A 13,047-nucleotide genomic window follows, 5' to 3' on the forward strand; every position below is an offset into this window, starting at 1 on the left:
AGAGGTTAAAAATTAAACTTGAATTCTATTAGGTTTTGTGGATTTTTAATACATTTTAGCAAGTCATACATCTTTCCCCTCCTGAAAAGCACACTCCAAGTATGCATACTGCATCTTTTAAGTTGCATGGAAATATTATTTTGTGTATATTGATTTCTTAGCACTAGTCTGGCAGTATTAGTGTTTTGGTTTATTTTCCAAAAACTAAAAAAGGCTGGAAAAGTACCAGTGAAGGAGTTACAGAAATGCAACGACTTCTGTCCTTTGTTGCTGCAGTGACAGTAAAATTTTCCCATATAGCTTTTTCACTCTATTTTGCATTTGTTGTTGAAGGACTGTATGCTGGGATGAAAAATATTTGGAGTCATCTATTCTACAATTTTTTTTATATCTTTTCTGTATTTCTATAAGATATAAAATATTTTATTGCTTACAATACTGAGAAATTTTGAACAGATAACTTTATCCAGGTTGTAGAATGGCCTACTACCGCCACCATTTTTTCTGCTGAAAGCAGGTGGGTCCTGTAAAAAAAAAACAAAACAAAAAACCACTCTTCAATGTGTGAGTAGAGATTTAGGTGCAAAATATATTCTGATTAATTTAACATTGTGTGTTTATTTGTAGTTTGGATTTAAACATATATTGGACAATCAGCTATATATTTATCATCATTAATTATTTTGATTCCACATGAAAGTCAGGAATAGACATAGGAAGTTACTTCCTCCCACTAAAATATTTCTTACTTTATTAAACCATTTAATACCATCATCAATTAAAGGAAATTTACTAAAAAAAAATGGGAAGGTGTGAGTCAATGAATCAAAGAAAAAATAATTAACATCTGAAATAATTGCAGCTAGTAGCAAATGTAAAACTGATCCTGTTTTGTGATGCTTTCAGTTTCTTATATGTGATTCCATTGGTATGTCATTTCCATCACAGTGCTCTTATGTAGTGTGATTCAACATTGTTATCATTCAGTGTTTCATTGTTTGTTGTGTGGAATTTATTTAGCTGTTCATGCTGCTGTCTTATTTTCTGTGTTTCCTTTCAAGTGATTCCTTCCCTTTTCTTACATGAGGTGGATTTGCAAGTCATTCTTTACCTGTGTAGGCTACAACTTGGCTGAAATGCTTGATGTTGACATCCTGCTTTTTTCCTGTGTCAGCTTCCTCTTGTTTCTGCTGGAGCAATAGCGGGAGCCAAAGTTACATTTGAATGTGTAAGCAGGTAAATACGTGTGCCACAAACAGTGTTTTACATTCTTCTAAGATATTCATTCCATACACTGTTTCCATGATAATTTTTACAGTTTGTGATTTTATATGCTTGCCATTTTACAAACTGTTACAATCACTGACTTTTGCTGAATTCTCAGAACAGTTGCTCTGTGCCAATTTCCCATTGGTGACAGTGGCCGGTAGCAAATACTTCACAAGTAAAAGAGAAATGGTGATTATGGAGGCAGTGTTTTTCTAGTTCCAGCACTTAGTCCCTTAGGGACCTCCTGGGTCAGCCTCTAAATCCTAGCCAGTGTTTATATTACTTGGACAGCCCCCTTTTCTATAAGTTAGTATTTTTTAGCCTATTTATTACATCTGAGGCAGTGGTTTCTGCCTTTTAAAGACACATTTTTTTAAAAAAAGAATTGTTCACTTTAAATCTCTTTGATCCTATTTTTCATCAGCTGTTTTCTCATTCTTTTAGTGTGAGAGTTAATTGCTCCCTATATACTTTCCCTAAACAGGCCTTCCTCATATTTTGACTCAGATCTTTTTTCCCAAATTAAGTTTGCTTATAAAAAGGCTCTTTCTTTATTTTGAGAGTTCTTATTTTCCTTCTTTTTTAATCTGTACTTTCTCCTTTACAAGATTAAATTATAAATATTATGCAATCAATAATAAATAAAGGAATTCAATGGCAGTTTTTATAAAGAAGTTGTAAAAATGCTTTTGTAGTTTTCTGTAACAGAAAATTTATCTCTGATTGTAATGTCACTCTTAGCTTAACCTGCCTACTATATTTTATTTAATGAAATACCTCTGGCCATTACCACATTCTCTTAACATATACCTCTTGTCAGGTCAGGTATCAAAGTCTCCAAGACACATGTGCATGCAGAGCACCTCTGAAGCTTTTTCTTTGTAGGTGATCTTCCAACTTTGTTTACCTCCACACTTCAGGGTAGGCTGTAATCGAAATCAACTAGAAAGAAAAAGAAAGCAACAGGTCTTTTTTTTTTTTTTTTTCATTCAGCACAAGTGGATCTTGAACTGGGGATAAGTAGCACTGTACTTCAGCTCCTCTGTAAAACAAACATTAGCAACATCTTTGTAAATATTGATGGTCAACATTGGTTTTCAGATTTGCTGTTATGGATATTCAACTTTTTTGTTTGTGAGTTTGATGCAGAACTTGGTATCTAAAGGAAGAGACCTGTGTTTAAACATCTAAGGTTTATTAAAAACTGCGATTTACAGCATCTAAACATCTGGCCTGAAACATGGGTTGGAAAGGTTTCTGTAAATAAAAGACAAGTTGATGACAGTACAACTTTCCCACACCCACACCCTTACTTGTCATAGATATTGATTTTAGATGCATTCACTCTGATATGTTTTGCATTATTATCGACATGAAAATGCTATCTGTGATACATTTATTTTTCCATATTAGAAATAGTAGCGTGAATGAACAGTGTTTCCCTTAGACTATTAAAAAAATATACTTTGAATGCACAACTTTTAAATGTTAGAACAGGATAAAGTATTTTTACACAGCTATTCAGAAGCAAGAGTAGCTGTAATTGTTCACACCAAGGCATTTGGTCTTGCAATATCATTGCTTACCACTGTCATAGAAAACATTAGATATGATTAGCTGCAGGTACCCATGCCAGATGATATCCTAGTAAAGTCCTTTATATATTTCATCTTATAATTGTATTTGCAAGTTAATGTTTGAAGTGTCAGTCTTTGTAAAATTAGCTCATCTTGTTATGATTTAGAGCTTTGATGTGAGTGAAAGGCTTCAATTGCAATGCACAGTCACATCTGAGAGTAAACTGCATAGACAAAGAGCCTTACAAGACTAGTAAATCAAATACTCTGAACTGTCTATGTGGATTATGAGGTACTATTTGCATAACTTTGAAGTATTTATACTGATGAAATTACAATAATTAAAATCATTGCTGTGTCAATTGCTAGATGCCACAAGGCATAGCAATTACTAGCATGCAAATCAGACTTTGTGTAAGCATTTTAAAGAATAATTACCTTATTTGATTCAGATGTGCCTGAAAGGCATTAAGAATCATTTGAGCTATTTTGCCTTCAACAATTTTTAGGTCTCAGATAATATTGTTTTTATTATTGTTGTTGATGATAATACCTCTGTGTGGGATTTATATGTTTCTGGTTTAGGTATAAACTGAAGCTTGGTAGTACAACTTGCTGAAGCAGTTAGTAAGGATTTATTTTATATTAGCTTTTTCTCAGTCTCTGTCTACAAATTATTTTACTTAGCATAAGAACAAATACAAGCATGTAAATTCTTAGTATTTTGTTGTTTTTTTGCTACAGCTTGTTAAATCCTGTGTTATGGAGAAAATATGTAAATTATTTCTTAGAGAAAAATAAATTTGTTATCTTTTCTTTAGATTTTTAATAGATGACTTGGGTTTCTACAACATGATTTCGAAACACATATTCTGAAGGAATAGGGACTGTAAAGAGGTGCTCATTCCCATAATTGAACGTACATCATGTATTACAGAAACATAATACCAATCAGGAAACTAATTAAGCCTACCTAAATTTCAGAGCCATATCTCCTTTACTAATTCTGGGTGGTGAAGATGTACTTTTCAGTGAACAGTAGTGGACATTTGGCAGACACAAGTGGCAGAGAATGAAACAGGGTCTCCTTCCGAGACTGGGGCCATACCACAGTGCAAAGTCACTTGAGAAGCACTGCTAAATTGTTCAGGCCTTGGGGTTAATCAGTGCCATGAGTTTTCCTGCTTGACAGTGCATATACCAAAGTACATGATATGGCCTGATATACAGCATTTTCCAATAAAAAAATTAGGAACAATGGTGTCCTCCCTCCTGGCTTTGTTTTCCAAGTAACTTCATTTCCTATGCATAGTGCAGTATTTGTTGCTGTTAAAATCCCAATTGTTTAGGTAATACTAGCTAAGAACTTGGCATGGGTGCAGTTGCATATGAGAGTTGTTTTATCAATTTATCAAATGTGACAGTTGTTTCATCAGTTTTCTCCTGAATTTTGCAAGGATTATGGGAAACAATCATTTAAAGGAATTCAATCCTCTGTATGAAGAAATACCTACACAAAGACAGCATTATATTTGTTAACATAAATCATCTATAAAATATTAGCATTTTATCGCTGATAGCAAAGGCACAAATAATTAGGGACAGAAGAAAAAGTAAATCAGTATGAGATGAGCCTCAGCACATGGTGCCACTACAACGGAGCTCTGAAGGACATTAAAATGTGTGCCATAAAGATAAATCTGAGTGCCATAAAGAATCCACCTTGGCCATTCCACCTCTGTCTTTGTGTGGAAGTGTTTATTTTCCCCCTTCCTTCTCTTGCAAAGTTTCAATTGTGCTCCTCATCACTTGGTTGTCAGTAAAATATGCACTATCCTCTCACATGAGAAGAGGTTTGTGATCCCTATGAATCTCCAGAACCACGTGAACTTTTTGAAGATACCAGCTTCAGAGCTCACCTTCTACTGTGACAGCAGAAGATAAGCATCTGCATTCTGATGTCTTCCTTACCTCTGTAAATCATAGCATCTCCTGAATAGAAAGAAAAGCCCTTATAGTTAATACTTATTAACTGAAATAACCTTATGCTTCTTGTCCACTTGTTGTGTCACAAAATTGTTGTTATTACCACAATCTATTTTTAATTAAATAACAGCATAGTTCTGATCTAGTTTTGAGGCAGAAGACCTGGGTTTCAGCGTTATATGCTGTTCAAATATCACCCACCTATTTTTCAATGAGCCCAAGTGTGAGCCCATTGTTCACTTGAGCCCAAGCTCAAGTGTGAAGGCTATGAAAAACTGACCCTTGAAGTGGCTGGTTCTAATGCTGTTTCTGCTAAAACATTTAAAATTTCCTCACTTTATTCCCTTCCTATTTTTCGTCTTTTAATTCTGAAATTGAATATGCTTTCTTTTGAGGATTTTTTCTGCTTCAAATTTAAACTGCTTTTGTCTGGTTCCCAATGCATCATTTAATTGTCGTGTTTTTTTTAATATTTATACTTGAGTATACCAGATATACCTATATACGTGCTACTCTATCCATTTTTTACAAAGGCAGTTCTTTCACCTTCTAGCTCCAGTTCTCTCCCATATGAGTCTAGTGCCATCATCATTCATCATGTTCACATAATGGGTTGGAAGAAGAGCTATACTTGCTCTCCTTAAATGAACTGCTACTGTTATTACAGAGGTGTGATTGCTGCTGATATAATGTATTGTAACCATCCAATGTGAAATGCATTTTGTGATGGCTAATAAGTACATTAACAGCCTTTATGTTTGCATTATTAGGATTTAGTTAGAAACCTACTATTTTCGGAAGAGACAATCACCTAAGCCAAATAATTTCCAGTCTGACCCTTCTGTGCAAGGGCAGGAGTATAACTCATCCTAGTTTTTCCTCTATCAGGATCATAAATGGTAATGCTTTAGCTGTCATTAACATAGCTTGAACTGGCTACTGAAAGAGACCAGTATTGGCAGCATTTGTCACACTGCAACTTAACAGTTTTCCTTATGTTTTTTTAAAATTCTGGTTACTGTTCATCTGAGCCATCGTGGCATCCATAAATACCACTGTAGTCTGCATCTCTGCATCCTTTTCCAGTTCACTTCTTTATTGATTTTATTGGAGATTTAAATAATTTTATTTTTTTTAAAAATGCATATGCAACTTTTTTGTGAGGTTTTGGAGCTCTATTCTTACTCCTTTGTTTATGTTCTGTTTCATCCTCTATGGAAAATTTCAGTGGATGTACTGTATCCTCACAGGCATCTGGATTTTCATTTTGGTTTTGCTTATCAGGAGTAGTATCCTTCAGGAAAAACAGGCTCTTTTTGATGCCTAAAAAGAGCATATTGTGTATTGTGATACTTTGGAAATCTTAGTGCTTATTCATTATTTAGGTTTTTTCAAATAATTAATTTTTTTTCCTTATGTTTTTCCAAAGGAAAAAAACATTAGAGTGAGCAGTAATTCTTTACTTATTACTGATGAACATCCTTATCTGTCATCTGAGCATTTTATCCAGAGAAAACAAAAGGAAAACTGTGAAAAGCAGTAGAGATCAAGTCCTTATACAACCAATATACTTACTATTCATTTTTAGTGCACTTGGTATGCAGCTTTTGGTCCCACCTAAAAAGAGAACATAGGACCACATGATCTAGTACAGTCACAAAGCCCTAAAATACAAAATACTGCATATGATTTTTCATTTATCCAAATGTCCAGCAAAGGTCTGTATAGGGTCTTGCATTGCATTGGTGAGTGCTATATGTCATGCACAGAGGAATATCTTGACATCTGAGGGCAAGAATCCTTGTGTCTTACTGGTATGTTTTTAGGGTATATTATGGTGGGGGAAAGAGAAGAGAAGAGAGAGAATAAGAATAATCATTGACTGACAGTATGCTTGGAGGAGACACTCCCTCAGAATAAAAATTATGTGGAAGTACTTTGGATCTCAAATTTCATCATCTGACTGTTTACTTTGATGGAATGTATTTCAAGTAGAGCAAATGATGACATTTAGTCAACCTCACACCTAAAATTAACTGCAAGTATTCTGTAATGGTAGTAAATCTGGCAGGTGTGACTACATTAAATCTTTCACGTTTTGCTTTCCAAACAATAAAAAAGATCAAATTATGAGAAAAAGTTTATCCAACTGAAGACAGACAAAACATTTGGCATATTTTGAAATACATTGATCTTGGAGTTTGTTTTTGAAACTGACAAAATCTGTGGTTACTGTCTCGCTCTGATTTGAGGGAACTTTTGAATGTCTTCTTTATTCTTAAAGTTGGGAAGCTGGAACTTGGTTGCCAAAAGAACGTGAAAAACACTGGCCAAAGGGGATTGCTTATCACAGATGAATCTCAAAATTTATGTTGCACTACAGTAGCAGTTGCTATGCTGCTTCTGTCATTGCAGGTGTCTTTTTGTGTGTGTGTGTGTGTTTGTTGGTGTTTTTTTAATTTTGGGAGAACGCTACCATTTTCATTTTCTTTTCTTGTTACATTCACTGTGTATACCCTTTGAAATCTTAATACTGCCAGTTCAGCTTTGCTGAATTTAGGGGAAGAGAAGAAGCTTTTAATTAGCTCAGGTTTCACTAGAGTTGAAGAAAGACATATCATGTCAACATAAATTATCTTCATGAAGAAAATTAGGAAGGTTGTTCCTTGGAGATTGTAGATGAAATCTAGGTATTGGAGGAGAAAAGATTTCAATACTTTTCTCATTTTCTACCGACCTCTGTTGTCAGATTTTACAGTTACATTACCAGCTTAAGCTGTGTTAAGTAAACAAACATATTTTGGTGAACTATTCTTAAGTGCTGGGACCTAACCAGAGTCAGAGGGGCTCGGCTGTTTCTCTAAGACTAGAAGAAAGAAATTATACGTTGTCATCTTTTCATCTTAATCTAGCTAAAGAGAGGAAGAAATTGTATGTATGTTACAGCCAGAATTATTTCACTTCTCAAAACTACTTTTTCCATGAAAGAGCTTCCCGTTGTCATAAGTAGCTACTGACTTACTGGCGTAGTTTCTATTTTTAGGACTTTTTCATTTTTTATTTTTTATTTTAAAACTTCCTTAAATAAAGAAAATATACACAGGAAACTTCTGCAAGCTCAGAGTGCAAAGAGTAAAAGTCTCACTACTTCTCCTCACATTCAAATGGAAAAATGGCTCAAATCCAGCTGTTTCACCACTGGATTGCTGAAGGTTTCTGTAGTTCATACAGTTGATTGTTGTATTTGGCCCCTCTGCAAATACACTGAGTTTCATAAGTGGCTGAAACTGGCTCTACTCCCTTATGTAGTACACACAGTAGCTGGAGGGATAGTTCTCGGAAAATTGTGAGTGTTGGCGCTAACCCCTTTTTAAAAATATGTGGAACAGAAGGATTTACACCTTTTAATTAGAAATTTTCTCCCTTTAAGCTAAAAAATTTACATTCTTTCTGGGTGTCCTGGGTTTTAAAATGGGATATCCAGGAACTGCATGAAAAGCAGCATCCTGCAGACAAGAAGGTGAAGAATAAAAATTTAGATAAATACAAGACTTTATGCTGTGACTAGAAATGCTTCTATAAGACTATGTATCAGATTAAAAGGTTGAGAGCTGGCAGGTATAGTATAGTGGAAAGCTACACTTTTTCGTTTACTAGACCTACAGCATAGAGTATTAGCCTGAGGTGACCACTTACTCTGGAAACTTAAGAACCAGATCTGAATTAACAATGTAGCTACAGCTCATAAAATTAAGCAAATATTTCCTCAAGCAGAAACATTTCCAGCTCATGTGTGGGATGGATGTTGTCCATCCTGTGTATAGGAAAAAATTAATATTTAGGTCAGTGTAGCCTTCATGTAATTCTGCTTAAGGTACTCCAGTGATAAAATATTCAAGAATAATTTTAGAAAAATCTCACCACAAATATAATTTATTTTTAGAATAAATTTTTGGAAAAAGAAGCTATCTTCACCAATATATTTCCTTCCTTTTATTTTTTTCCATGATATTGCAAATTCCATATTTGCTCTTCTAACAGCCATATTGCTCAGAAGAGTGTCTCTGAGTGAAGAAGAGTGTCTCAAAAGAGTGTCTGTTCTATGAATATATCCATGTGGTTTTCTGTAGACAGTGACTTTCTTCATTATAATGTGACATTTATATAACTTTACTGGTGCATCACTTCAGATATATAGTTTGAATTAGTGTCTGTTGTATTTAACATTGGACTTGCACACAATCACATAACCCTCTACCCACAAAAACAGAAGAGCATAGGAAAATAATAGGAAATCTCATATATTTTCCACTATCTGTGCAATTCAAATAATACAGTTTTGCTGGAATGTGGTAGGAAGTTTTGTTAAATATCTCAGTGAACAGTAGAGTGCGTGAAGGAATCCAGTTTCCATAATATGCATGTAAAAATTGTGGGTAAGGACACTGAAAGGTCCTCACTGACAGCTCAGTCCATCATGCAGTCTATCCTGTGCTCCCCTGGCAGACAAGATGGAAGACATGAGTAAGACCATCCTGGATAGAGCAAAAAGATTAGAGCTGATGTGGTTTCCCCTCTGCAAAAAACTGGCCTAAAGGAAAGCACTTGGTGTGGGATCATCCCTTACAAAGAACAGAAAATACACTTGAGAAGTATGAATAGGTTATTCTGTTCAATGAGATGTCCAGAAGGACAAGGTTTTGATTTGAGAGGGTTGAAAGAGAAATTAGTATGTGAAGTGACATAGAACATTATTGTTAACATATAAAAGTGCTCTGTGAAGATGAAAACACTGAGAGAAAGCATGATTACAAGACAAGTGCCCTGAAACAGAGCTCTGCTTCTGAAACCTTCCTAGAAGAAGAAAGAGGAGTTGGAAGCCTTGAGGACAGACATTAAATTTTACATGAGGAATGAAAGTGGCATGGAAAAGGCAAACAATTTAAGAATGAAGAGCTGGTTTAAAAGATGCAGTGAATGTAATATTTGTGTTTTTCAAAACCCTGATTAATTAAATATTTTGGTTCACACCTGCAAAAAAATCCCAGTGTGCTGAAGAAATTTGTGTGTTTCTGAATGTTGGCCAGCCATGCCAAAGGAAAGGCACAGAATATTATGGAGAACTGCATGGTATTAGCACTAAAAGTAATAGAAGCAGGATAAAATTTATTAAGTACCGAAGAGAAAATTATACGCATGAGGATGAAAGCAAAATAATAAACAAAATTATTAAGAAATGGGAGTGTCTGAGACAGGGATTGGCTGTGGATATTGAAGACCAGATGATATCTACCTTCCTAATTTTGAAAAAGGCATATAAAATGTGTTAGGTGATGAATTTTTAGTTAAAAAAACCATCTAATTTTTACAAAACAATAAAAAAATAAGGAAGAAACCTGGCCTGAGTAAGAGAGAAGTCTTCAGAGAAATCAGCATATACATGTGTGCTGCTATCATGGTGGCCTAAGGCTTTATTATGTTCTGAATGGCATATTTGTGTTAACCAACAGGGAGAGGCTTAAAGTGCAGTGCAGTTCTCCAACAATTCAGTGATGTCAGTATCACTTCTGAGTTTATGTTAATTCCAATCATTATTATTTTGAACAAGTTAAATAAGAATAGGCTTCTATATATCAAGGGAGTAAAAGATTTTAGGGAAAAAAAGAAAAGAAAACAAAGGAGAAAAAAATTTCTGGCTTTGGAATAGAAGCAGAACATTTTGCAGAAAGAATTGTAGGAACTGTGCACCTTGGTAAGCAGTCAGCAAAGCTAGATGATTTCTTGGTGTTCTTTCCATTAAATCAAGAAGACACTTTGAGGTATTGATAAAAAAGGGAGAAGAACATTTTTTCTGAGTGAAATTTTAAGTAGGGATTTTGTGTGGTGTTTTTGCACTGCCGTATCAAATTTGGTATGAATACATATATGTATTTGCTTTCTGCAGTGATTTTATTTACATTCAAATGTAAAAATTTCCGTTACATTCTTGACAATTATAGTTAATTGTCAAAGGGAGAGAGGTAGGTTAAAGAGGCAATGGATTTCAAGGGGTCAGTTTTTCCTATAAGTCTTAACATTAGTTTGATTTATTGGCTTTTATAGAAGTCTACAGAACTGAATGTAATTTGGCCCACAATGTAAACAAATGAAAATTTAACTCTTTATTTAACTAGGTAAATACTCATTGGTGGGGTTTTGTTTTTGTGGTTTTTTTGTGTTTGTTTGTTTGTTTGTTTGTTTGTGGTTTTTTTCCTAATTATCTGTGAGATTTACAATTTTAGGAATTTAGTCTCCCATTTTTAGGAATTATATCCTCTTACTACAATTGAATGCCTAACCTCTTTGTCGTATGTCTCTTTCTCCCCTTCCTTTTCTAGTCTCTAGTCTTCTGTGGCAGTAGTTATTTTTACATACTTTCTCAGAAGACAATGCTTTTATTATAAATGGCAGAATTAATAGAATTAAAATTATGTTTACAAAGCATGATATGAAAAGAGAGAGTTTTTATGGCATGACATGCACTATGGGGATAACTTGTGTGTCTGTAGAAATTGATATGATGGGTTAGAGTTTCTTTCTCAAATGTGGGCATACAGTAATCTGAACATTACTCTTGGGAGGAAGAAAGCAGGAAGAGAAAGCTAACTCCTAAGAAGAGAAGAAACATCAAATATATGTAACATGAATCCCTCTAGGAGAAATGGAAATGGAAAATTTACTTTATTCATTTACTTTTTGTAATTTTAATTTTATTTGCTTGCTTAGTATAGATTGAGGGCAGCTAGAAAGACCAAAGGCTGTATCAGCAAAGAGAATGTCATTCTTCAAACTCCAGGAGCAGGAATTACAAATTTTGTTGGAAAAGGCTGTGATTTTCTTTGGCAAGTGTTTTGATGAACAGTTTGCATAATGTACCTGATATTCCTTGAGCATCTAGTGTTACTATTTTTATTGCTTTACACATTAGATTGTATCTATTGATTGAATACTGAAAGCCTTTAAGCATTTTAATGTTTTATAACGGAGCAGGTGTTTGATTTTCCTCCACTGAACTGATGAAGACAGACAAAACAATTTCGTAATTCAGTTTAGTCTGAATCCCTTTCAGCTAGACAATTGCCCTGTAGTTGTGCATGCAAGTAGCTACTGGTTAAAATGTCCACAGGTGTGGCCGCAGAATCTACACAGTTCCTTCCTATTTCAGATTAGTGCATAACAAAAAAGGTCAGTCAAGCCCAAATCTAGAGCTAAAAACAAATACAAATGAAAGCTGAAAATCATAAGAAAGGAGTAGTAACCTGGTAAACAAGCTTAGTTCTGCCAAAAGAGAAACAATGATGAAAGTCTTCACTGCTGCTGTTTAAAAGCTTTAAACTACACCATAGCAGCAAAATATCACAGAAGTATCTTGAGAAATGAGGTTCAGCCACTGTTCTGTATTGGAGTCTGTTAAGCCTACTTGTAAAGTGTAATGCTCTGAAGATCTCAGCACTTGTTGAAGACAAGCCTTTAAACTTGTAATGTATGGCAACAGACTGTTATGTCTTGCTGATCAGCAGGAGGAAAGGACACAAAGTGTTTTTGACCACTTTTTAAAATTTCTTCCCCATCTTCAGATAGACAGTTTTATATAGCAGTATATTGTTCATGCCTCTGATACCAAGTTAGAACTCAACCTTCAGTAACACAAATGAAGTTGTGTTGTAAACAAAAACTTGAAACCTCTACAAGTCTTGGGCTGAATCCCATCATGTGAGGAGGGAGTGGGGCCTGTTCCTTGTATGGCAACAGGGAACTAGATCCTATATGGTATTATGCTGGGAATACTGGTATTATGTGATGAGAATACGATAGCACAGGTACAGGTTTGCAGCTAATAGCTGTAACACAGAGAATGATTCACAGATTAAGGATTGTGTTTGGAATAGCACAGCCCCATGCTTAATGGAAGACGAAAAGAGGCTACCTTGTGACTTTCTGGTTTCAAGCATTTTTGCAACTACTAAATAGTGACCAGCAAAGGCCAAATTGGAAACAGTAGAAGGAAAGTTTTTTCAACATGCCAAATGGATATTTGCATTATCCAATTAGAGTACCAAGGCATGTGACTAATATTGAAAATACAAAAAATGGGCACATTTTGTTATGCTTTTAAATGTATATACTTTATTATTTCAGCTATGCTTTCACATTGTAGAATCAAAGAATTGTTTGG

The 13,047-nt window shown here is 34.7% G+C and overlaps 1 long non-coding RNA gene across 1 annotated transcript in view; it reads right to left on the reverse strand.

Annotated features, from left to right (window-relative positions):
- Positions 1-175: 175 nt before the first annotated feature.
- The window catches only part of LOC135281090 (uncharacterized), a 28,699-nt gene continuing 15,827 nt past the window's right edge, over positions 176-13,047 (reverse strand). Inside the window, exons 3-6 of the long non-coding RNA XR_010347866.1 lie at positions 6,408-6,449; positions 2,080-2,211; positions 1,112-1,190; positions 176-524 (exon numbers count right to left, since the gene is read on the reverse strand). This is a non-coding gene — a long non-coding RNA (uncharacterized LOC135281090). The remainder of the gene's footprint in view (positions 525-1,111; positions 1,191-2,079; positions 2,212-6,407; positions 6,450-13,047) is intronic.

Source organism: Passer domesticus, chromosome 1, assembly GCF_036417665.1.
Source record: "Passer domesticus isolate bPasDom1 chromosome 1, bPasDom1.hap1, whole genome shotgun sequence".
Lineage (NCBI taxonomy): Eukaryota > Metazoa > Chordata > Aves > Passeriformes > Passeridae > Passer > Passer domesticus.